Consider the following 26,447-nt stretch of genomic DNA (forward strand, 5'->3'; position numbering starts at 1 on the left):
GAGCACATCCTTTCACAGTTCTCAACTAACAGTCTGTAAAAATACATGCCAGTGTGTTTTTTTTATCTCCTTCTCCTTTAGTTTAACAGTAACACAATGTATGACTCCCTGAGTTGGCAGACTGCTGTTTCTATTGCTGACATCTCTCTTACTTTTTACTCCTGCAGACTGAAGCATAGTTAATTAAACTTTGCAGCTTCAGTATGAAGTTTAGAAAAAAAATAAAGATAGTGTTCATGGGGAGAAAAAAGAATTCTCTTAAAGTCAGCTTCATTAACTACTGGGCTATTAGTGTGAGGGTCACTTTGCCCCAACTGAAATAACTGAATCTCCCTAATTGCATTTTTTTTTTTAATTATTTCTTATTTCAAACATGTTATGCTTATTAGTGATTTAATATATCTGGAAGCACAAATTAATTATACCTGGCAGCTAATTGTAGGAAAGTTATGGTGATCAATGTTTATGCTGTTTTTTTAATGTCTACCTTTAGTTTACATACTTGGATCAGTTCCCTCCCAATCATGAATAAATATTTACTGCTTATATGTTCCCATGCAAATTGGATTAATTTTAGCATATTCATGGCAGAAGAAGATCACTGCCTATCCTCAATATTAAGTCAGCTGAACAAGCAAAGTTTTTTTTTCCCCTGCTTAAGTAGTGAATGAACTAGATAGAAAATTTAGCCCAGGTTTGCTGATCCCAAATGGTTTGGGGGCATCCAGTGTGTTTGGATGGATGGAAGTAAAGGCAATCAAAGAACTGACCGGGAAAGTGACTCTTCCCGAGGCCCTAACATTGAAGAAATTCGGTTAAGTACTGCTCAGCAAAATGCGATGGTAATTGGATAAACAGGGTGGCAAATGTTTGATTTTGGATATGGACAGAACTTAGCACATGCCTGTATGTTTTTCTCTAAATAGCAACTCATGCAGTCTTCATATCCTCTCTATCCCCCCTGAACCGCATTGCATCCTGTGGTGTTAAAGTACCATAGCTTTCACACTCTCTCTCCACTCAGTTAGCTATCATTTCAGATGTGATGTAAAGAAATGGTCCTTTGCACCTGTAAGGACAGGGAAAGTAACTTTTCTGTATGCCCCTAGCATTGTGCGTCATGTTCAACCTCCTACATGGTGACTTTGGGAATACGAACAACAAATCCTGTGTGATATTGACTCTCTTCTCATAGCCAAGAGGTAGCTCGTTTACAGTGCTACATCCTGACATAATCTGAAAGTGAAATTGTAGCCTTTTCAGGAGATGGCTTCTCTTTTTCCCGTTCTCCTAACAATAGGGGTGGTTTGTCCCGTACTGAAAGCTATATAGTTGAGAAATCCTCATCTGTGCATTTGTCATCAGAACTGAACTGTGGAATAAGCCTTGAAGTGAAAAGCCTTTCTAGTCAGAGATGTGACCCTTTCAGATTTTTTGGCAGATTAATCAGTTGTAGGAATGCTGTTTCTTTTGAGACAGCAAGTTGCTGAGGTCTTGTGCATTGTTCTTGTTCTGTAATACAGTATCAGGAACAAGCTGGATACAAAGGCCCAGGATTCAGGCAGTGCTACAGCATGAGAGACGTTAACCAGCACTGTAAGCTTTGCACTGCAGAAACTCTTCAGTTTTTGACACAGCAGGCTGTTCTGATTCGAAAAGCAACCATCTTGTAACAGCTTTTGGGTATTGAGAGCACTGGGTATTTGACAACAAAGACAGTGTGCAGGTGAGATTTATGGATCTAATTCTAGGCATCAATTTGAAAACCTTAGCCAGGATGCTGAAATCACCTGAGAAAACACCAGGATTTTGTATAATCAGTTTGACTTACCTTTTCAATAGCGATGACAGTTGGATGCAAACTGTATTTGGTGGCTTCTTGATGTCTTAGAAGATACAAGATCTCTAGGACAGAGAGAAAAAGGAAGGAAAAAGCTACAGGGTTTTATTTTGAGTTCCTTTGACTTGATCTTTGACACCACCAAATTAATAGCAACAAACAGTAGAAGTTCAGCCCTTCTCCTCCATATGGGGGGGCATGCTGCTGGAGTCTTAGAGAAAAGGAAGATACAGTCTGAATGATGTTGTGCAATGAAACAGTCACCATATCCTCCCTTCCAGTCTCAAGCCCCAGAACAGTAAATCTGGCACCCCTCTGCGCACACATGACTGTCCTGTGCGCATCTTCATGATGTGCAGCTACTCCATTATATCTCAGACACACTCCAGGAGGCTTGGGCACCTCCTATGATGTCTATGCCTCTGAACTCCTGGAATGCATCAGACACTTGTGTGATACAGAGTCAATTTTTGCATGGTTGGTGGCCATTTGTCTGGGATTTCCAGATGTTCCAGCTGCTAATTGTCTGGAAATCTGGTGGAATGCTACTCAAAGCAGTTGAGTTGGCAGGCTTGGTCTCTTTTACATGTCTAATTAATGTACTGTGCATGTAAAATGTCTTCCTGTGCAAAGAGAGCCAAGAGGGAAAAGTATGAATTACTAACAAAGGCAGCCTGAACCTCAGTTCTTTGTGAGCCTTGAAGGCCTTTGTTTTTGTATTTCTTACATCAGTGCTCTTATTATAAATACTCAACAAATGTGTGTACTTGTATTCACATGATATATTTCATGTTCTTCATTCTTACCGTGTAAATTTCAAATTTAGCAGCCGTTTTGATACCATACTGTTCCTTGTCACGTCAGAGATGTTTAAGTTTTGTCTTATGAGGCCTTGTGGCCACTCATTATCTCAGACTGAGGAAATCTGTCACAGCCACGTGCCAGTGAAGAGTCTGTGCTTTTTTTTTTTTAAAGCTGCTTTCTCTAGGAAAAGATTTTAGATCAGAGGCTAAGGATATGGCATTATATCTATGTGCTATTTACAAGGGATGATTTGAAGATGCTGCTTAGTAGTTTTCTGCAGTTATTTGTCTGCCTGTTTTTGCAACTTTGCATTCATGTCTGTTTCCCTTCTGCTCTATGCTAGGTGACGCACTGTGGACATGAGAAAATACAGAAGACCCTTGTTAATTACCTGTGCAGATGACACTGGGCTAGAAGAACTAAGGATTATGAAGATAAGGTAGGAGAGTTCATCTTTTCAATTAATATGCAATCAGTAGAGGAAAGAGCATGAGAGGATGAATACTATGGCTATGATGACAGAATAGGAGGCTGTGCCTTAGAAACTGTAAGTACATAACTTAGTGGAAATTTTCTGCATAGGCAGCAAAAAACAACATCTGAGTTGAACATCGTCCATTTGACTTAATGACATCCTTTTAAGATGATAACCACTGTTAGATTTATGAACAAGGAAACTTAAAGTACAGAGAATGTCGTAGCAAATACAATTGGGAATTCTCTGCAGCGAGGACTGGAATGATTATTTCTGGTGTCTTTTGTTTGTAGACCATTACAAGATTCTGACATTTAGAAAAGAGAAAAAGGGTGAATCAACTCTATGCATCAAAGCGCTCAAAGTGGCACTGTGAGGTGCTGATTAGTCTACCATCACGGTTCTACTTTTTTCATTGTTTGTAGTAGCAGTGCATTCAATTAGGGCATTTGAGTTTAAAATAAGTAAGTGGAGTGAAATTGTTCTTAATGGCAGCCTTACCACAATTTTCTGGATGTTTTCCAATTTTATTATGTTACCACATGCTCAGCATGCTTTTTTTTCCTGTTTAGAGTCTAGAATGCAAACTTTTTTTAAAAAAAAGTGAATAAAAAGTCTGGAATTTCAGAGAATTTACAGCTGCAACAGTGCAGAACAGAAACACTGCAATGAGACATGATGACTACCTGGTCAGTACAGAGAAAGCTCAGTGTGGAAATTTTCTTTTAAATGTATTTCTGAAATATTCCAAATGCAGGAATGTTGGGTCTTTGAAAGTAAAAAATGCAGGGCAAATGACACCATGATCATTATTTTTCCTGAAAATTTAAGTTCAAAGGAATTGCAATTAACAAGAGAAAACAGAAGACTATATTTCCCACAGCACACGTTGATGCACAGTGAACATTTAGTGGCTCCCGTGGAAGTCAGCAGAGCCTTATCATTGGCTGAAAATGAAAGAAGTGGGCTATATGAAAATGCAACTGGAAATCTTACTCTTTATTATTCTAGAAGTGCTTCTTTGTATTCCAGATGAGCTGTATTCATGGGATGTGTTTAGTAAGGGCACATTTATAATTTTGTTGTGAGAAGTCAAGAAAGGATAATGTAGATACAAAAGAAGTAAAAAATGTAAAGTGAGATCTTTCTGAAGCTCAGTTAAAATGATTTATTTGATAGGGATGCCAAAATAAATAGAAAATTTAGAATCATCTGGTACAAGGTAAAATTTCATTTTTATGAAGATTCTTACAAAATGAGAGAGATTTTTGAAGAATTAGCACCTGTAAATTGAGCTGAAATGGGCATTTTCAACCCCAGATCCTTCCTAAGTACTCAGTCATGAACTTCCTAAGGCTTCATCAGTGGTCTGCATGTATGAACAAAAATTGAATACTGTCTTTTAGATGACTATAAAAATGTGTTGAAAAGGGGCTGTGGAGATTGGAGAGAATCATATTTTCTGTTGCATTTACTATTTTATGATCTATTGCACTTTCAGAGTTTGTAAGCAAACAAATGATTTTCTAGTTTGCTGGCATTGAAATTTCTGGATCAGAAAGCAAAACATTCTTTTCTCTCTTTCCCTTTCTCTTCTGGTGATTTTTTTTTGTTTGTCTAAATGAAGGAGGGAGATGTAAAAATGTTTGATTTTTGTGAATTTGAATTGAAAGTTCTTCTTGGTAAAACCAACTACTATGGAGAAATGTCAGCCACGTTTCTCTTTCACGGTAGAGAGGTTAGGCTGAGTTTTGATCCCGTGACCCCTGATGTAAATCACTGAGAGTTTGCTGGTGTTGGTGGCTGGTATTAGATGTTGGCATCCCCTGCTGGTGCAGCCAGCAGTTATCAGTGTTTGCCTGGCGAGCTCTTCCTATTGACAGCCCACTTTCAGCTATCCCTGCTCTAGTCCCTGGGCCGGAGGAATATGGGATGAGCACCCCCAGTGGGAAGTTTGTTGTCACTCTGAGAGGTCACTTCTGCAACTGTGAGGGTTAGCAACTTGCTGTTCTGGAGCAGGGAAGAGAGGATCTCACAGAGGGACTTTAATATGTGGGAGCTGAAGGAAGACATCACGTATCACAGTGTTCATAACAAAATCTAGCAGGTGTGTTTGTAGCAATAGTTGGCTGAAGCTGAGAAGAAAGTCTCAACTTTCTGTCTTAAAAAAAGGAAAGAAGCTCAGGCTGAGGTAAAAATTGTATCTTTTTGCACTTGCCATCTTTTCCCTTTGTATATAAATTATGGCTTTCTTCATAGGAATTCTTGTCTCCCTGTGTTCTGGCACGTTGTTAAGTGGGATTTGCTCCCCGGTGATGATGTGTGTGCTCCTGCAGCTGACTGCATTAGCTGTTATTGAGGAGGAGGGGATTGCTTAATTCCACCAGCAAGGGAGCTGTAACTTGCGACTGTCTTAGCTTTGGTATTTTTCTTAAAATGAATGTGTGCTTTCCAATTGATATACCTGCCCATTAGATAGGATCTGCCAGGCCTGGACTTGATCCATTGTTCTACCAACAATATAGTCAGTTCTGTAGCTAATGCACACGTAAGATGAAAGCTGAAAACAAACACCTCTGCCAGATGCAGTATGTTTCAGTGCTCTGCCTGCTAGCAAAGGATCGTAGTCAGTGCGTTCTAGTCAGAATTTGCAGAAGTTACCACAATATTTCTCAGTGCCAAGGGTCAGGTCTTTAGTCTCCCATGATAATAAAACTACATCTGCCCCAGTGAGAACAAAGGGACATAATTTTGCCCCAGTAAAAATGTGCTTTTGAATGGCTAGAGTTCAATTCACTGCCATCTGAATGCACAATAGAGATGAAATTAAAATTTTAATATATGCTGTTAAAACAACATGAATGAAGAAGAAAACAAAAGCAGGCAAAAATAAAGTAACTATCAAATGGGAAGTACTTAAGGCTAGACTTATGAGATGTTTCAAAGCATGAATTGTAATAGGTGTTTAAAATTTGACTGTTCCTTTATTCTCAGCATGTGGGTTATACTTTGAATATGGAACAAGAATTTAACCTTTTTCAGAAGCTGCATTCTTAACAAATTATTCTTAAAATGAAACTGTTTAATGAAACTGCTTTTTAAGTGCTCTATAAAACCATGCATTATTAACATAAAACCATACATAATACAATATAACACTCTGCAAGGTAACAATAGTCTGCTAACTCATTCATACACAGTTCTTTGCTACTTTAACTGTAGAATATAATGGGTTAGGCATTGTCTTTGCTGGAGATCAGCGACAAGCACAAAGTGCAATTTTACTGGCAGAACCTCAGCTCTGGGAAGTTCATGGTGTTTTGCAGAAAGCAGGTGGGTGAGCAAGGCATACACTGCAGGGCAGATTGCACAGCTGTAAGATGCGGAATTCCCCTCAAAAGGATCGGCATGTCTTTGAAAATAAATTCATCACTGAAATAAAAGAGATTTCTGATGCAGAGAAAGAAAATGGGGTTTGATTAGTTTTAGATTAACCCTTTTTGTGTTTGTCTTGCCTTCATCTTCCTCTCTTTTCCTTTTTCTCATTGCCTTTCCCCCCAGAATTGGTTTTCAAGAGAGTACAGAGGATGTTTTCATCTTTAAAAGGTTTTATGAGTGTTGCAATAAATTCCTCTGTGCAACCTGCTTTACTGTATTAAAAAAAAAAAAAAAAAAAGAGCTGGATGCATCAGGACCATTGGATTCAGGAAACACTATGCATTCACTGATTTTTTCTCACTAGAATGCTTGCAATTTGTGCAATTGCATTGCGCAATTAGAATGCTTGCAGTGCTGTGACAAATTTTCGCTGTATATTTTTGTGGTGGTTGATATCAACACAATGCACAAATTAGGAAGAAGGGCTGCATGGCATTTGATGCTCCCGTGCTCTTAAGGGTTTGCAGCACTTACGTAGATGTGTCACTGTGTATATGCTTTGTAGTGTACTTTATTGTTTCATTCATTGGTTGCACGAGTGAAGATGCCGAGATTTTAATGCCGTATTTCTTCCCTTATATTCTTGAACTTATCTTTCTCAGCAATTCGTATACCAGTTAAAACCTGAGCCTGTTCCCTTCACAATAAAAGTGCGTTAGCTTTCTGCTGTCAGAAGCTGCTGTAAATGGGAAGTAGTGAAGTAAAGCCATGTGGGATCCAATAAGCTGCTGAACATTTTCAGGAATTCTTGTTTCATTTCGCAACATCAGAGCTTACTCTCCTCTTGCTGATCAGTGTGAACAGTTTCTGGCAGCAAAAGTCAGCCAAAAAAAATATTTCACTTTTGCATCTGATAAAAAATTTTGTTATCATATCTAGCTCCAAATAAAACTCTTTAAGCAATTCCTGAAAAACACTAATTAATTTGGGTTTGAATAATGCCCTCAAACTACTAAAGCTGCCAACTGAAAAAGGAACAGATAATTAGGAGATGACAACAGACAGCACAAAGCCAGCAGAGGAAAAATTGGAACACAGCTAGACTGCAACACTGGCTATCCAATCCATTAACAACTTCGTGTAATTACGTTTTGCTTTCGCATTAAACTGGTATAAACACAAAAAGACATTACTGAAGTTTTAATCTCCAGGAGAAGAAATCTCCTCCTGCCTAACAGCACGCAGCACACACACAAATATGACTTCAATTAGCACTAGTGTGAATTTTAATCTAGCACTTGGTAGGAGCATTCAGCAATGTATATTTGAAATAGGAGGCTGATGCTTCACTAAGGACATTCTGTGCTATTATCCCATTGATCCACTGACCCCTTGATTCGTATCTGTGGGATGTTCAGGAGAGTGAGGATTTAGGACTTTAGAGCTCATGAAAAATCACAGAGGAGTTTTTTTTTTCTTGGTGTGTTCTGCGCCTGTTTCTTTAGCTGGACTTTGATAAGGACACCAAGGTGCCACTATCAGCTGCAGTGCCTGGGATGTGAGCTGTCGTGGGCCTGTATCACTCAAGGATGACTTGTGCATTCTCCAGTTAAGCTTTAGTATCCAGCTCCATCTGGTGCACCTCTTTCCTCTTTCTTAAAGGGTTACCTGCTGCGAGTGGCACACTGGTTTACTTCTACCATCCAGATACACAATACCAGAGTTTGTGTTAGCACACTGCAGCACCACCAAGTGCTGTTTGTTGTGGTTTCACGTTATTCCCTGGTGGCGGTGCTTATTTGTGTTTAAACTGCAGATGCCCGCTTTTATACAATTTACATTGTTTAAAATGTCACTATTATTTGTTTTTAAAAGAATTCTGCTAGGTTTGGCACAGCGTATCCTGTGATTTACAGTACAGCCCTGTGCTATGCCATTTTAGTGTGAATCTTGAAACAGGGCCCTATGTTTTTTTTCCCTCTTGCTGTTTGTTCTGCTCTTTAATTACATTCATATCAGCTACTTTGAAGATAATGAGACTGTTGGGATATGTAAAAGAGAATCCTGTATTGATTTCAGTCCTAATATCTTATCTTTGCATCTTTCCCTTTCTGCATGTAATGCATTCTGACTCGGTCACATTCACTCACATGTTGCGATCGGCGCAAGAGCTTCAGCCTGACATAGGGCTTTATTGTGCGATCATTAAGCCTGTTATATTATAATTTATTGAAGTTGCTGGGTTCCTTATACATCCTAAGTTATCAAAAATAATTTTTCCTTTTTTTTTTCCTTTTTTTTTTTTTTTTCTAGAATCAGTCCTTATCCTCACGTCTTTTGTTGTTCATCTGAAGGGTACAGATCTTCAAAAATCAATATGCTCATATAACTGTTATGGTACCTGGAAAAGAATTTTCTAAGTGTAGCTAAGCCATCAGATTTCATATGTATTTTCCTATATATAAGTGTTTGGGTTTTTTTCAACCAAACTCAGTAAATAATCGCTTTGTGGTTTTGGAGCTGTTTCTGAACTTGAATCCTCCATATAAGCTCAAGTTCCAGCGTTCAGCTGCCAGGTAGAAATCACAGGGGAAATGTTACTGAGAATTATGTTCTTGCTCTGTTCCAAGTTCCATGCTTTTCTGAAGTTTGTTAGGCAGCCCAGACCCACCAGGGCCCAGTAGTTAGCAGATAACCATTCTGCTCCACAGCCTGATCAACCAATTGGAGTCAATAAAAGATTTTGCATATTTTTAAATGGAAGTCTTAGTCTGCTGTCTTTCAGTTTTACAAGACTGTTACCCACATACACATATTTTAGAAGACTGTCTACTTACATTCTAGTTTTGTCCAATTTTTAATAAAAATTGTGATACCCAATAGTTTGGAGCCATTTGAAAATATGTGCTGCTGCCAGCAAAACATCCCTATGTTCAGCATGGCTTGAATTTGTATGGTATCACCAAATTCATTCAAAACTTTAATTAAAATACAACTCAAGCAACAAAATTTTATCTTGTTTCCTACGAGAAAGTTGAATTTGTTTTGGATATGATCCTGGCTCTTTTGGTTAGTGCAGAGTCTGAAATGTGTAATGATACCAGAGGCCATGTTTTACTTGTAATATAGTGTGCTGCACAGTTTACTGCAAGGCTTACTGCATCTTTATAAATGATCAGCTTGCATTATCTGTGATAGAAACTTCTTGATCTTATTATTTATATATATATGTATATTTGCTAGAGTTTAGTATGAGAATTTAAATGTGGCAGTGGGGCTTACAGAGTGCACTCCTTGCCACAGAAGTGCTGCAAGGTTACCAGGACCCAGGTAGAGTTTAAGCAAAATCAAGAGATGGCACAGTTCTTTGTCTCTCTAGCCTTGTGACGTTGGAGGTGAGTGTTGAGTTTCCAGTTTGTAATCTAGCCGGCTCCAGGAAAAATCTAGCAGTAAATCATCTCCAAAGTTATTCATCTCACATCAAGATGCTGCAGCTACCAGTCCTAGATGTCTGAGTTTCTGGTCTACACCTGGAAGGAAGAAGCTGCTGACTTGCAGCTGAGTCAGGAAATGGATGCAAGTTTCCATTGCTGCCATTTTACCAAGCACTGTGCAGCTGCTGCCTCTGTTTGATAGCCTTTGGGAGTTAGGATATGGTATAGGATATGACATAGATGCATCTTCTGGTCAGAAGGGGATGGAAATAATGTAGAGTGGGATGGTGGAAAGGGAGAAGAAGAAGATGAGAAACATCTTGTTTCTTGGCTACACATAAAGGGTTTGGATGAAGGTTATAGACTTCAAAGTGAAGGACATTTTAGGAATATAAAGATAACCCCTAGTTGTCTGCAGGTTCTTTACCATGTAGGTAACTACAGTATCTTCAAAGCTGCTATTTAGCAGAAAGTCAAGTGTTTCCTTTCTGAGGTTTTTTCCCCTCACTGTCTCCTCTGTTCTCTTCAATGAGAAGAGACTATAAAAATACAGCAGAAACATTGCTATATATTAGTGTTGCACAGCCAAAAAAATTCCCCACAGTTTTTATACAGCACAATACTGTCTTCAGTGTAAGCTGTATGATAAGTCCCACGTATAAAACCAGACTGGAAATGAGGACAACTCTTTTCCACGCTGTGTTCTTTGGCCAAGTAGATCCCTTGAAAGATCACTTTGCTGTTCTCTGGCTCCCTTGTTCCCCTGTAAAATGATATTTCGCATGTTAGGAAAGCTCTTTGAGATGTCTGGGTAAAAATCTCTAAGCAAGACTTAAATGTTATTTTATTATATTCATGCACACACTCCCTGAGCATGTATTTGGCGATACGATGTTTTAATGATTTCCTTTATTGCAGATTTCTATGAATTCAGTGTAATTTCTAAAACTCTTCTTCTATTCACTAGAAAAATCTGCTCTTCATATTCCTATGTAAAAATAAACTCCATTCATTTATTTTTATTTAAAGTAAGATTATGCCTACTACAATTCCATCTGTAAAATGTGCTTTGGCATATCCTTTAAGAAAGCACTTATCTAATCTATTAATCTTTTCCTAAATTCAGGTCTTTCCTACACCTTTATATAGTAAATATATATTTTAACACAGAAGTGAAATTCCCTAAGTACAAAGCCTCATTTTATTCTGTAGAATTACGTTGTCAAGCAATGACAGAATAAAATTCTCCAGATAGACAGAAATACTGCAATGGCCCAATTTATATCTATTCTAAAATATGGATTTTACAAATCATTAATCATATTTTTGTTATGAAGTGGCAGGAAGCTGGCCTAAAAGTCTGAAGTAAAATATACTTCATTGTCACAGAGAAATCTACTCACCACCTGAACTACTTAGAATTTTGATTCCTATATAACGAATACAAGGCACTTCAGGCAAGAAAAATTATGACATAATTGGCAAAAGTCCCATCTCCAGATGGAGGAACTTCTAAGACCAACACATTAGGCTCACATAATTTATGTTATGGGAGAAATAAAGTAACCAAATTCCTTCTGATTACTCCATCCAGGAGCAAGGTTTAAGCAGGCATGTTCTCTGAATTAAAACCAAATTCTTCCCTGAAGTCTTCAACAAATTTAGAATACTGTGTTATGAAAAATACACGAGGGGCAATTGCTGCAATTAAGTCTAAGCTATAGGACCCAAGAGCACTTTGCAGAATCTTTATAGATTTGCTCCTGCTCATGCAACTATATCCTAGAGATTTATATGCCCTATTCTTCTAATAGAAGTGCCTACAAGACTCTACTTGCACTTCCATGCAGTAGGTTTATATTTTAGATGGGGAATGTCAGGACAGAATGACAAAGGAGCTTGTTATATAGAGGGAATTGTACCTGTACATCAAATACTACAGTGCTTTCCCCATTATGGAATAGCTGTTCCAGCCCATGCAGAAGTTTGGAGGTCTAAGACAAGGCTGTTAACCTTGCAGACCACTTACAAGGCAAGCTAGCTGGATGTACCTGTGCAAAATGATACGTTTGCCAACTTTGAAGGTGGCATGAAGGAGGTATATTGGAACTAGGAAGGAGTTGTAACAATCTTGTAATGATATGTTCCACTCTCATGCACCATCCTTCTGGGATTGAAAAATGTCAGTGTTCATTTCCCGTCTTTGATTCTTCTTGGTCACAGAGATAACAATCTGCAGAGGAAGAAGCAGGAGAGTGACGCCACTGAGGGCTGGGAAATATTTTTGACAAGGGTGTTTTTTTCTAATCCAATGTTCACAATAAATGCTGTACTTGTTTTGGTTCAAGACAGTCACTGAAGAAGACTGTGTTAAACATTTCCCACCAGTCCTGCATATCCCCAAACAACAGTGCCAATGCCTTGCATGCTTAGGTAATAGGGTGTATTTCTCCAGTAATTGTCAAATAAGGGCTTAGCTAATTTGTTAGTTAATTTAAAAGAAAATTAAGTTAATAGCTTGCCTTGAGAGCAACACGTGCAAATCCATGCAGATATAAAAATAGATCATTCTTTCAAGATGTGTTTTGGCTTACAGCAGGCTTTAATATTGGAAGGGAAGCCATGAAAAGTCCCCCATAGCCTACTATTTGCCTACTGCCAACATGGCAGTCTTGTTGGATACAGTCAATCGAGTTTAAGAAAAAATTGCCTTGTTCCTGCTTACTGGCCTCTGCAGTATCAACATTTTGAATGTATTTATGACCTTCCAAACTAAAGGTGTGATGTGCTTTGTCTGCAAAGTGGCAGGGAGCTGGCATTCTGCCTAAGTTTCTCTCTATTCCCAGCTTTTATGTGGTAAGGAGATTCATGGGTTTTGTGTTGTTGTTATTTTTCCTCTAATTTGTGCCTTTTAGCTGAAGTGTGACGCTTTGGATTGGGGGGCTGAAGAGTTAATGAGATGGCTTTGGTGTGCCCCCGTTCTGGTAACCTTCACACCAGCCATAAATTGCCTACTTGTCTGCAGCCATCCTAGCATGACTGTGTCCCTGCGACATGGGAGCTGCAGGGCTCAGCCACCTAACTGTTCCTGTATTTGCTCTATGACATTGAGTTTGATGTGAAAAATTCAGGTGTTTTGAATTCTGAGAGGATTTTGACCTTGCCATCAGTTAGTCCCAGTGTTGGGATGAGGAGTATAGGATGAAGGTATAGCCAAGGTCTTCCTGGTCAGAGCCTGGTGAGAGGATGAGGCAGAGAGGAGGAGAATGCACACAATAAGAAGAAACTCTTCTAAAAATGGCGTTTAAACAACTATGCTGGGAACCATCTGTATTTTAACAGCCAGTTTGACTCAACTGTACCGAATTGCCTCCACTAATCTTTGGCAAACATCTCTACAATTACATTAGTAGGATAAATAGCTGGCAGAGAGACTTTTTTTTTCTAATCCCACAATTTAGAATTTTTCTTATACTATAAAACTTGGATGTTTTATACTTCCTCCAGCAGCCTGTTTTTCAATAATCATGATATTTTGGTTTTAGTTCTTGCTGTTGTTACTATCATCAGCCACACATCTCCCTAGTTTATTTGGAAATAGCATTTAGTCCTTGATGTATTAGAGAGTAATGTTGAGAGATGGGAAACTGTTCTTTTAGGAATCCTCTTGATGCAGAAACTTGGAATACTAAGGTTTATTTCACTAATGACTAGCCATTGTGAGCCCTGCTCACATTTTCTTATCTCCTTTCTACTTCAGTAATTTTATTTTCATAAGATAACACAGAAAAAAGGGCTGTGAAAAGTATGAGCTAATGACCTGGCTGATCAAGTCTTCTGTACATTAGATCAGTTTTGTTGTATAATTTGTCGTATACTGCAGCTTGGATGATATGGTAGCATCCAAGGACCCAATCCAATTAATACTCCAGTAAAGGCTTCATGAAAGGTCCTACACTGTTGGGGAAGGATTCTTAAATGTGACTTCTCAAAAAAATGCTCCCTGTTTGTAGAATTAAACTGTGCTGTGAAATAGGGATTATTGTTCATGAATTCTGATATTCATATATGTGTACGTCCTGCCTTCAATTGTAAAGTGCATTTCTACCTGGAAATAATTATCAGAAATGTGAGCTAGATAGAAATCTAAGGAGCACACAGGTTGTTTATATTGCATGACAGACTGGAGTTCCAGCAGTTATCCACGTACAGTGTGAATCCACTCACAGCTGACCTTAATAAGTGAAGCAGGCATGTCTCTGTGGTGTGAAAAGAAGAGCATGAGAACCTTGCGAGATTGTGTATGCCTCTTGTAAAGAGTAGTATAACGTGACAAAGGTGGATGATAAACACTAAGATCTTAGCTATAGCTATATAAAACCTCTATATATTGAGGTAATATAACTTATATATTGAGGTAAACCTCTCTTAGTGTATTTGATACCAAGACTGTCTTTGAAGGAAGAAACATGCCAGCCATAGTCTGAGAGTGCATGTGCACTCTGGCAGTGATTTTCTGCAGCATCTGTAGCATGGAGTATGTTATTGAGGGTTGCTCTTTTATTCTTTGTGCTAATAAGGTCAGATTTGTGCAATTCCCAAAATATACAGTGACTCATGTGTTTGTGTTTTCACTGTAGCTCAAAGTAAGATGAATTGGAGTCTAATTCTCCTAATTGTTACCTTCTTTGGAGACATTAAAGCCTGGATAAGGTTAGTGCCCAGTGAAATACCACTGCTTTCTACAGGAACCTTCACACTGACTCCTTGAATGGAAGCTCCTTGAGCTTTTTCTATCTGTCTTCCTGAACTACCTTTTTAAAAAAATTTTTCACTCCTTGTAGTGCTAAGCTGGTAATGCATACATGAAAAACTACCATGAGATCTCTTGTGAGCCTCATTAAAACAAGACAGATTAGTGAGATTGATTGACTGAATTGTAAACATCTCCTATGCCCCCCTCCACAATTTTTATTACATAATTTTCCATTCAAGTTTGAGCAATTGACCCGTTCGTTATTCTTGTAACTGTCTGTCACTTGCTTTTCTTTTAAAGTGTGAACTTTTTTACTTTGTCTAAATGTGATTAAAAAAAAAGTTTTAGTTATGGTAAAAACAATATCATGTTTATACTGTAAAAAGTAAATGTACACACAGTAGAGAGAAAAAGAAACTCAGTATGAGGGATGCTGAGAGTCAGGTCTGTACGTGACCTTGTAATTTGTTTGTGGGGTTTTGGAGGACAAAGCTGCAAGCTGCTCCTTCAGGAAATGGGTCAAACCTATTTCATTCAGAGGTTTGAAATGAGTCATGTATTGTCTGTAGTTCTCTGTAGACAAAAGGCCTACAAGGAAGCAAATCTGCATAGTGCATTCATGGTGTCTCTATAACACAATATTTCTTCAGAAGCTTTGCACAAATATTAATTCATTAAGATGATTGCCTTGCCAAAGTCACTTGACCCTTTGCTTTCAGGTCTAGAGCTAATGTAGTCATTGAATTAAAATACTAAGCACTCAGATTAAAAACAAAAATACTGAAACCAAACAAAAACAACATAGAAATAATGATCAGAGAATCATCAGCCAGCTGGAAGAAGATAAAGGTAAGATCTATGGATTCCCTAGAACCAGTGGAAACTGTGCACAATTACTCTGATAGCAAGTAAGAGGAGTTGAAAAGAAGGGAAAATGGAAAATGATTTTCTGTTTGATCTCTGAGATGATACTAATAACCCTCTTTTATTTTCATGTGTCCAGTTCTATTAGGAATTCTGTTCAAAGGACGCAGCTGGCAACAGCTGTCTTGAGTGTTTTAGTGTGTTTAATAGTGTGGTGTCTTAAGTTAAACACATTGCACATTGAATGTGTATTTTTTTTGTATGCAGTCTACAAAGAGTAGTTAGCATCTTATCAGAATGACTGTTTTGTATGTTATATTATCTCTGTTGTCCTCCTCCATGATGGTCAGACTGTACTGCACTGGTGTTTAAAATGTGTCTAGAAAGTGTCTAAAATGAAAGCAAAACCATAGTTTGTACACAAAAGGCATAAAGCATAAGCAAAGAGCTAAACACCAGTAGGCTGAGAAATAAGAATAGTTGGTAGAATGATAACTTCATGGCAGTAGTGTCAGCTCCTTCAACAAGACTTGCCTTGTTAGCTTAAACACTGATGTCAAATTGCTGTAGTTTTCTGTAGGAGCATTAGATATGAATTCTCATACCCTAAACTCACATTATGTTGAAAATCTTTCTCTTTCTACACCAGTTGCATGCTCTTTGCAGTGGCTCCTTCAGTTGTTGACTGTGCCAACGATTAAGAGGACTCTGGTGCTGATCCACGTGGTCACGTCTAATTTGCTCCTAATAGCCTTGCCAGAACCCTGGGCTGGGCTCCCCCTCTTCCTTGGGGCAGGGAGGAGGAACGCTCTGATCTCAGAGCGGCCCTTAGGAAAAGGCAGAATAGAGAGAGGTATGCCATGCATTTCCATGCATTTCCATGTTAGAGAAGTGCTCAGAAATCAGTCCCTTCGCCCAGATGAATGAAGCCATTCATTCCAGTGTGTGTGGGTGGAGAGAGGCTGGGATCTAAAAGACCTGCCTGATTTTGTAAATTCCCTGGACTATTCCTACAGCATGTCGGACTGCCCTGGCCAGCCTCTTCCCTGGCAGGGAGGTAAGGGCAGAGCATTCCTCGTTTGCTGCCTCACTGACTCTGGCTGCTCTCTCCCTGCCCCTCTAATTACAGCAATACTGGCTTTTTTGCTTCCACCCATCCCGGCTGTGCCTGCATCCCCGAAACCCTGCTCGACCTTTTAGCCTTTGTCTCCTTTCCCTCACCCCCTCACTTGACTTACAAGCCCAGAGCAGCTCTCCCACTCGCTGAAAGAGCCTTGCCCCTGTTTTCCCAAAACACTGCTCCTTCTCTGATCCGCTTTCTCTCTTGCCACTCCATTTCTTTCAGCAAAGCATATTTACCCTCTGCCCCTTGCCTCACCCTGCCCTCTTGAGACCTCCAATCCATTAATGTCTATCACTTTTTTGTCACTCTCAGCATCTTCTCTTTGCTGTCTGTTAAGTGACCTTAGTTATTGCTTCCTTTCCCTTCGCTCTTTCCTTGATCTTCAGCTCTTTCTTCACTGACTCCTCAGAAAATCTGCCCCATGAACCCATTCAACCCAGCTTCATGACAATAGCTATCACCACTCTCTGCTGGTCATCTTCCCTGTTTGTTTTGCTTCTTCCTCTGTGTGTACTCTGACTATCGCTTCAACCCAGGCAACACTTTCCTTGAATTGTCCTGTCACCCAGCTCTCCTTCAGGTCCTTTTCTGAAATCTCCTTGTAGTTTGATACAACTGACATTTAGGATAGAATACATTCACCATTCTTCCAAATGACTTTTTATGTTTTATGAAACCTGTTCTGTTTTTCTTGCTCTTAGAACAGGACTAAGAATCTATACTTTACTCTTCTTCTAGACAACACAGTGTCCACAGTTTTCTAGTTTGTTGGCATGACCGCATACAGATGTGGGATGGAGCAGGAGGCTGTTTTGCTCCAGTGGTTCTGGGAACAGCTCTGACCTGTAGGTCTGCACCAGGTCAACAGCACAGAAGACCACCTCTTATCAACCCTGTAGCTTCAAACGCTCTAGCCATCCATTTTTTTGTATTTAGCACTGGTAATAGCTTATTTTTATTCTGCTATATTTACCATGATTGAACTTCCCTGCCTCTTTACAGTAGAAACTCTTCTGATTTATTAAAAGTGTCTCCTTCTTGCTCACTTGTCTGAAGTAGGCACCAATTCAATTTTATTTTCCCTAAAACAAAGTTAGGTAGGGTAAAAATACCTTGGATTTGCTTAGAAAACTTCGGTTTTTTGAGTGCTATTTCCCAAAGGGAGTTGTCTTGAAATTTCAACCTGGAGTTTGATATTTAATTCTTTTCTCCTTTCTAAGAATACTTTTCACAAGTCTTTGCAGCCAAGGGACTGGAATTGCATTCCTCACGGAAAGAGTGTTCTTAGCTGAACAATTGTTACAGTATTTGACAGGATCATTTATCTGAGCTGGCACGAAAATATAAATAATATTAAATTAAATGATATTTTTTTATACAATCACGAATTTGAAAATAATTATTACTTTACTACTACTGAGGCTGGAAAAGTGAACAGCTAGAAATCATGCTAATTACAAGGACTGTAGAATAAGCTGTAGAGCTCCAAGAGGGAGTCTTGATTAAAGACATCATTAAGCTCCAAGGAAAATGGAGACTTGGAAAAATCCTTCAAAATTGTAACTTGAGAATGTTTGCCTTTATGGAAGGGAAGGAAGATGGATGATGCTTGAGCTGTGCCTGAAATAAAATGCCTTTACTCTTTCCTTCTGACTAAAGCTTTTAAAATTTTATTGAAATACTGTGATTGTGCTTAAACATGTATTTGGAAAAAAAAGAAAGTTATTAATCCAGGAAATGAAGAATCCCTGAAACTAGCAAAATTTTTTGAATAAACCATGTGAAACTAGGTTCCAAGCAAGGAAGCTTAAATATTTCCTCTTTCCTGGTCACTCTTGATGGAGATACTGGACAAGCTCTTCCTCCTTTGAGACTCTTTTCTCCTTGTGGCTCTTTGGTTAGCATCATTCTATCCTCTCCTCTTCTTGATGTGGAATAACTCGAAAAGCTAGAAATAACTACGAGTATAGTTCCATAATTCCATATAACCAGGAAAGGTTATGCACCTGTGTCCATTTTATGTCTTTCCAAATAACCTGCGATTCTGGCATTACTTAGACCCAACTGTATGTTAACCGTTGGAGTCCTGTTTCCTGTGTGAACTGCTTCCATCTGTACCTCAGTCAGCATTGTGTTGTTCTTGTCTCTGTCTGTACTTTATGTTGTCTGCCATACGTGTATCCATGAAAAAAAAATTGCTGCAGACAGTAAATACATTATATCCCATTCTTGGTAGACCTTGCTGCCTCTTTATGGGGTGATTAAAGGGTCAGTCCTCCCTTTCCTCTATAGACCTCTTCACCACTGCTGGCCCAGCTGGGAAGAGCAGTGGGAATCCTCTCTGTTGGAAACATCAAGGCCCAAACCATAGTATTTTCTGTTTGAGTGAGCCAAGACTCTGCACTGCCCTGTAAGCAGACCACCTTCCCCTCCCTCCAGCTGACCACACAGGAGCATGGACGTAAAACTGCGATGCAACAAAGAATAAGACACTCTGCATTAACTGTAAAATACATGGATTGTAAGTGTCTACTTTCCAAATTAATATTTTTACAAAAAAAAAAAGAAAATCCACAAAAAAAACCAAACCAAAACTCCTGTGGCCTTGTAAAAATTCTACCTTTTTGTGTATTGTATAAAGCAGGCAGAACTGGAGAGAAAATCAAAAGGAGGTGTATTTAGGTGCCAGTAAGTGTAGTTAAACGGAATAATTACAGTGGTCCAGACAACGATGATATTGCTTACACTTTGATAAGCATCTCTTAATCTCTTCTATGATAAATTTAAAAGGTTTGTCATCTTCATTTCCAGCTACTGGAGTTGGATCCAGTCTGGTGCCCATATGACTGCTAAGTCTGGTGTCCTGTCAACTTTAAGGAAGTTTGGCTCCAAGAGTACTTTGCTGTTACAGTCTAGGGTGTAGAAAAACAACACAGACTTCGAATGCATTTCATTTTGATCTCTGGAGATCCAACAGACTAGTCATGACTGTGAGTGTGGCCAGTTTGTAGGGAAATTGTCCCACATGCTGACTGTATATCTGATGTCCAAATCAACTAAGTGGCATCAAAGGGATATCTGAAAGGAAACGAGAAAGGAAGTAAATCTGAAAACAGCTCAGAAACTTGTATGCAACATCTGAAAGGGTTTGGCCCCCTTATGAACTGCTGACAGTTTTGTCACTGCTGTCTGTGTGTGAGCCACCAAAAAAAAAAAAAGTGGAGGAAAGCAAAGAACTAAGACCAAAGCAAAAACCAGTTTGCTTAGGTCTAATGAACTGAGCATACCAGGGACGGACCAGAATGGCACATAGTGAAGTAATATGTAGTAGCTTAGTAGCAGATTGTCAACATTGGTGCATCAGTACTTCAGGGATTTTGTTCCCAAATACTAAAATGACAGTAGTTACACAGGATCTCTTTCATGTTGCTAATGAAGAACAGCAAAGTCTTTACAATCTTGAAAGGCAGGCATTAGCTGGATTGTAGAGTATAAAGGAATTAAGGACTGGAAAAAGTAAATTATTTGTTGGTAGTTGGTTTAAAAGAGAAATTGTACGTATTTGGTCAATGCTGAAGACATTACAGAAGAAAGCAAAAACATAAGCATTATTCAGAAACTTAAAAAATATATATTTCTAGGAGAAGATGGGCTAGTTAGAATTCTTAGACATTAACTCCCGTTCTTATTACAGTAAGACTTCCTGTATTACTTGGACTATAAAGTGGCTGCACAGGATAAGTGTACTTTCACTCTTTCTTGAAATTATGTCAAATTGATCTAATTTCCTCTTGGGGCAGTACAGTGAGTGTTGTAAGAGGAGCAACAACTTGACCTTAATTTGACCTTAGAAAGGTGTTCTACGTTCTTGGAAGCATAGATTTTATTGCCTTAAAATGACATTGTGAAACAATAAGGCAAAAGACCTATTGTTCTCAGAGATGGTGACCATTTCACTGCAAATGGAAGAATATGTAAAGTGAAACTGAGATTTGAGATGGGTTTCGTTCTGCTTGGTGGTTTTCATTACGAATGGCAGGTAGCTAGGCAATGGAATAGGGAGAATCCTTACTGCAATTATAGCAATCCAGAGAGGGAGACTAAGTGCTTCAGAGTCCAAATGATCTTGATGACGGTCTGAAAGAAGCAGGATGCTCCTCTGCAACAGCAAGGAGGAAAAGCAACACAGTCTCAGAGTAATTGGCTGAAGGAAAATGAGGTGAGGAACTGGGTAGGAAGTAGTTTTCTAAGAGGTTTGTATTTCATGCTCTGCATACATATGGGTGGCTGAATTCAGAGGGTGTTAAGTCTCTAAGTCATGGTTACCTGTGCATTCTGTAGCCGCCTTGGTCTGTGTTCTCAGAAGTATGTAGGAGTCCAACCTCAGCTGAAATAAGTAAGAATTTGACTCCTAAAGACTTTCTGAAATTGTAACCCTGTTCCCAATCTGTAGAGTGCAGAAAATTATACTTTCCTCTCTTGCAAGTGTGCTGTTAGCATAAATACATTGAAGATTGTAAAGAATTAAGACACTCCAGTAACGGGGATCATATAAATACCTCAGATAAAGCTGTTTCTCTTTTCTTCTTGCATCTCTCTACATTTCAAATTAGACTAAAATTAATCCAATATAACTTTCTCATCCTTATAGTATTTCTATTGAGGCACTTAAATGCTTTACAGTGCTGTTTTTGGCACTTCGCTCCTGTAGGGCATGGCACGGAATAGCACTGTCTGAGAAATGTGGATAAAATGCGACAGAAATGCTGAACATGTGGATACCAAGAAGGTTTCCTAGCAACAATAATGATTTGAAAATTCCCAGAACTTTCTCTTCTTGCAGTTGACAGTCTCCTGTTCTTAGTTCTTATGACTTGTGATACATAATCCAAATGTGGGATTCCCCTTTTCAAATTATTTCCAATTAAGTATTAGCCGCCTTTTGGAAGTGTGCATATCCACTTTTAAGCAGTGTTGGTTAGACATTTGCCAGTTGCAAGTCTTTTCTTGGGCTGCAAGAAATACAGGTGTATTATGGAAATATACAGGTGTATATGTCTTCTTGCATTATATGACAAAAGCTTGAAGTAGTTCCACATGTTGTTCTTTGTAAGAGTTTGAATCGAGCAGAAACCACAGTTTTCTGGTGAAGACATCTAGTGAAAAGAACAAAATGAATAGGAAAACTGTACTGAGTATTTTCAGAATGAGACACTGAATGAAAGAATGTGTGCAAAGAGAAAATGTTAGAAGCGAAGCCCAAATCCATCCCCCCATCTTGTGATCTCAAAAGTGTAGTGAGTGGGACTTTATCATTTTGAGGGATGTTTTGAATAATGGGAAAGTTCAAATTCCAATCCTCGTGTCACTTCCTCAGCTGCTAGGAAATGTGATGAAGTTTACTATTATACAGCAGGATCAGTCTTTGATAAGGACTTGGGCAGTAATATGGAATGATTTTTGCTAGTTTTGTGGCTTTCCTTCTGTTCACAGTAGTTAAATTTACATGGGGTGATCAGTGGTGGCCAGCAGTAGCACTACTAGAGCCCTGGTCTCAGTGGCCTTTGGCACTTGATGTTCCATTCAGGTAAAACAGGTCTTACTGAATAAGAGAGGAATTTTCTTTTTCAGTCTTTGGCATCAGGAGAAATTGAATGGCTGGATATGCTTGAGTCCAGAACAAGAGAGACCAAAAGGAAAGCAAGAAGAGGGGAGCAAAAAGGAAGCTGTGTCTGTTTGCTGCATGACTGAAGTGGTGTTGCCTGCAATAGTCAAGCAGGAAACGAGGTGTGTGTTGGACAGAAAAGTAAATATTTGTGGTGTTTTGGTTTTCAGGAAGGATAAGAATTGAGACTTTATAAATCTGGTGGAAGAATCGGGTTGCTTTGATGTGGAAGTGGTTCTGGTCTGTAGTGGAACTGACATGTTTTGTAGTTTCCAAAATCAGCTTTAATAAATATATGTTTTGGGGTGGCCTGTGGAGAAAAATAACTTCAAGATTTTAGTATTCATGTAGAGTCATGCCACTCAGAGTTCCTCAAATGGACTTGGGTTGCTAGGGCAGTTTCTGTGCCTGTGACTAGACTGAACTGTAATAGAGAAACAGGCAGAAATCCAAGCAGAGTGCTCATGGACTTTATCTTATTGCTATACCACATTCCTGTTCCAATTCCTCTGTAGTCTCTTTGAGTTAGGTAGCAGCAGATCAAGCCACAAGTGAGCGGGCAGCAGACCACTAGGCAAAAGAAGCTGCTCCCAAATGTTAGGTCTTGTTCAGACTGGCAGGATAAATGGAGAGTGAAATAGTGCTTATGCATTGTTTGAAGTTATTTGTGACCGGATGTCCTCTAGCACCACTTGGCTGCATAGTGCAGCTGAGGCTGCAGCCTTCTGGGAAGACATTCAAATTTGGCATTATTGTAAGTCCAAGCCCATTTATTCTGATCCAAGGCTGTATTCTGCTCTGGCTAAACAAGAAGTGTCCTGGCTAAACAAGAAGTGCAAACAGGACTCTGCAATGAGCACTTGAGTGACTTTTCCAAGTGAGAGACAGTATTTTACCAGAATATGTGAAGGTCCTCAGCAGATTAGGCAGATATGGGTCAGAATAGACTTCTCTTTGTAACATGAAATGGATTTTTAAAAGCAAATGTGTTCTTTTTACACATGGTCTCACTAATTATTAGGAATGTTCAGAGTACTACAAACCAATGTACTAGTTCATATTTTCTTTAAAAAGTCTGTGCAAGGAACAGGAGATAAGGAGCTAGTTGAAAAATGGAAGCATCATAGGAGCTCACATACATTTTCTAAAGGAAGCTGAGGGAACTTCCTTCACAAAAGTTTTTACATAACTCCTAATTTTGTAAATGTTACTTTCTTAAGTGCAAATTCTGTCATCCCTACTTTTGAGGCTTGGACATATCTGATGGCTATACCTGGGTGTTTCTGAATACTTTTTATGCTTTTTTACTATATGATTGTCAAATGTCTGAATGTGCTTTGATTTGCATTACTTCATTTCTGTCTTCCCATCTCAATTTTCAGCTTTCTTTTGTCCTGAGAAATTAAATAATTTTCTTTTTTTTGGCAGTAAAGCAACTGCCTTGTTAGAGAAAGATGTCTTTTTCTGCTGTGCCTTCTTGTTGCATCCCTAAGGCCAGCTTCCCTGACAGGTCATCCTGCGATGGCACGGAAGCTGGCTGGGGAGCAGCAGGGGTGGTGTTACTAATTGCAGGGACAGGGAAGGGATGCCAGGGCCCAGCTGGCTTCACTCAGTGCCCCCAAGGTGGTCTGGGCAGCACCACATGCAGTGTGCCTGCGTCAGGAGGTACAAGCCAGCCAGCAAAGAGCCCACAAAACAGAAGAGCAGACTTCTGATGCCAAATATCGTGTGTGCCTGATTGGAATCTCTGCAGCACGGCCTTAGCATTCAGCCTCTTCATTTTAGATTGCACTGCCACACCGGCACAAGGTTTTCTGTCAGGAGATGTAGTCTTCTACACCACAGGAGGATGCAGTGCCTGACCTGGGATGAAGTGAAGGCTTGCTCTTTCTCTTTGTAAAGAGTAGAGAGCTACCTGGATGTATAGCCTGGCTACGTGCCCTTCTATTATTTTGGGAGCAGCTTTGGGTGGGAGCAGTGCAGCAAAGAGAGATCCACTGGGCATTCTGTAGAGCAAACCTGGAGGGTTGAGTTGGCAAGTGTAAGCTGTCCACCCATCCTCACCCTGACTGGACAAGGCACAGCCTCTCCTGAATGACATCAGTCATCCGTAGTCTGCTCTTGTGCTGCGTGTTTGGTTGTAGCCTTGTGCTGTGTGTCCTATAGATGAATCAGAGCTAGAAGTTCTTGTGCTGTCTTGCCCCCTAAAAGGGTCTAGTGAACAGCAACAAAGTGCCTGGAGCACTTTGAAAAGTGCCCTGCAGGCCTGAAGTGTGGATGCTTGGGGCACTTCAGCACAGGACAGCACAGGTTTATTGAGATTGTGCTTGAGGAGAATTTAATGGACCTTAATAGAAGAAATATGGCTTATATCTTTCATACCATGTGGGTTCTAGACTGAAACCAGGTGAGTGTAAGGCAGAGGCCCAATAGTATTCATCCTCATGTACTGCCAGACTCCTCAGCCTACTATGTGCAGCCTGTCTGTGGCCTCTATATCTAGCAGTTCTCTACAGGTGAGAATGTTTTTTGGAAGACTGTAGCAAAATTACCCAGATTATATATTGAAACCTAACCCTTGTGCTAGTTCTCAGCAAGTACAATCCCACTATTGATGCTGTTAACCTGGTTTAAGGGACAGTGTCTTATTACCACTGTAAAAGTCACATTCCAGAGCATCTGAATCACTGCACTAATAACACACCTGTCAACATGACTCATGCCATGTGCTCACTCCTCATCTAGGAAAAACCTGCAGCAGAACAATTGTTGGATCCATCTGTCTTTATGCTTATACCAGCATGCTGGGAAAAGCTGCAGCATTCATGTACACTGAGTGTATTGTATGCTTCACCAGGAACATCATTTCAAGGAAAGAGCATGACTCACGGGATGCCATTTGTCAGTTCAGGTATTAGGTAGTACCATATTGATTATTCTGCCTGCAGGGCACAAGGCAGAGAGTGAGTCAGGAGTCCCAGGAGCAGTAGATGTTTGTAAAGCTCTATGAAATCTTCTGATGAACTGTCTATAGATAACTAAAGTTGAGGGGCTAGATGCTTTGCTAATTCAAAATGGCTCAGCGGAATTACATCAGAGTATAATTATTGCAGAGCCGCACCCTAACTGATTTTCAAGAGGAGAAGTCTACAAGGAGCAAGTGGAAAGAAACCATGAAACATTGTCACTTTTCCACTTAAGCAGCTGTGCTGTGCCCCTATGTCAAAAAAATGCATAGAAGCATGCAAAAAAACATTTAGCTGGATGAGACTGAGGATTTGTCCCCTTGCTTATGGAAGGCTGGCCAATGCGATCCCATGGGGAACAAGCAAGAGAGCAATTCACAAAAATGTGGCTTTTGAATTATGTCCCAGTGCATGGAAGGCAGGAAAAGATGTCATATGCTGTGCAGCTTCCCTCTTTCAGTTTTCCCAAGAGAAGACTACTGCCTCTTGATTCTTCCAGTCCCTGCCAGTCCAAAGGAAGAACAAAGATGGTGTGGGGATGGGATGCCATTGCTAAAGCTGGAGTGCTGTCACTGTATAGTCAGGCTGCATCTGTGGAAAGGGAGAAATGCCTGTTCCTTACACTGTAAGACCACAGAGGATGTTTTCCCTGTGGATGCAGATCCTCACTCTGACAAGCTGGGTGGTCTCAGTGGAGACTTTTAACCTCTCTGCACTTCTACTTCCCCTGTGTATGAAATAAGGATAGTAGTAATTAACTGTTTCACAGAGGTACTGTGTTTTCATGTCCATAGAGTGCTTTGAAGGGGAAAAGTAGTCACTACTATCGAAACTCTTCAAATGCAGCTGTATTTCATTGCGTGCATAACAGAGAGTGATATGTTAGTTTAAAAAGATACTTGAAATTCTTGATAATTAGGAAGTCGGGTGATGGCAATTAATACTTTCAGACATGGTGTTACTGCTCTTTTCTAAACTACAGCTCATTTAGAATGCTAGCCCTATAATTTATTAGCAATATTTAATACCTCAGTGACCATAAAACTTAGTGTTTTATTACCACTGATTAACATACGTTTGATGTTCTGCCCAGTGTTACACAATCCAAAACAAATTACTTTCAGGAAGCTGGATATTATATA

At 39.5% G+C, this 26,447-nt stretch overlaps 1 protein-coding gene and 1 long non-coding RNA gene across 3 annotated transcripts in view; one reads left to right on the forward strand and one right to left on the reverse strand.

Annotated features, from left to right (window-relative positions):
- The window catches only part of LOC128080012 (uncharacterized), a 35,825-nt gene extending 32,740 nt beyond the window's left edge, over positions 1-3,085 (forward strand). For both annotated transcript variants that reach the window (XR_008206434.1, XR_008206433.1), the window contains exon 3: positions 2,988-3,085. This is a non-coding gene — a long non-coding RNA (uncharacterized LOC128080012). The remainder of the gene's footprint in view (positions 1-2,987) is intronic.
- The window catches only part of ETNPPL (ethanolamine-phosphate phospho-lyase), a 339,765-nt gene that overhangs the window by 181,533 nt on the left and 131,785 nt on the right, over positions 1-26,447 (reverse strand). The gene's annotated exons all lie outside the window — the stretch shown is intronic.

Source organism: Tympanuchus pallidicinctus, unplaced genomic scaffold, assembly GCF_026119805.1.
Source record: "Tympanuchus pallidicinctus isolate F22 unplaced genomic scaffold, pur_lepc_1.0 scaffold2, whole genome shotgun sequence".
In the NCBI taxonomy this organism is placed as follows: domain Eukaryota; kingdom Metazoa; phylum Chordata; class Aves; order Galliformes; family Phasianidae; genus Tympanuchus; species Tympanuchus pallidicinctus.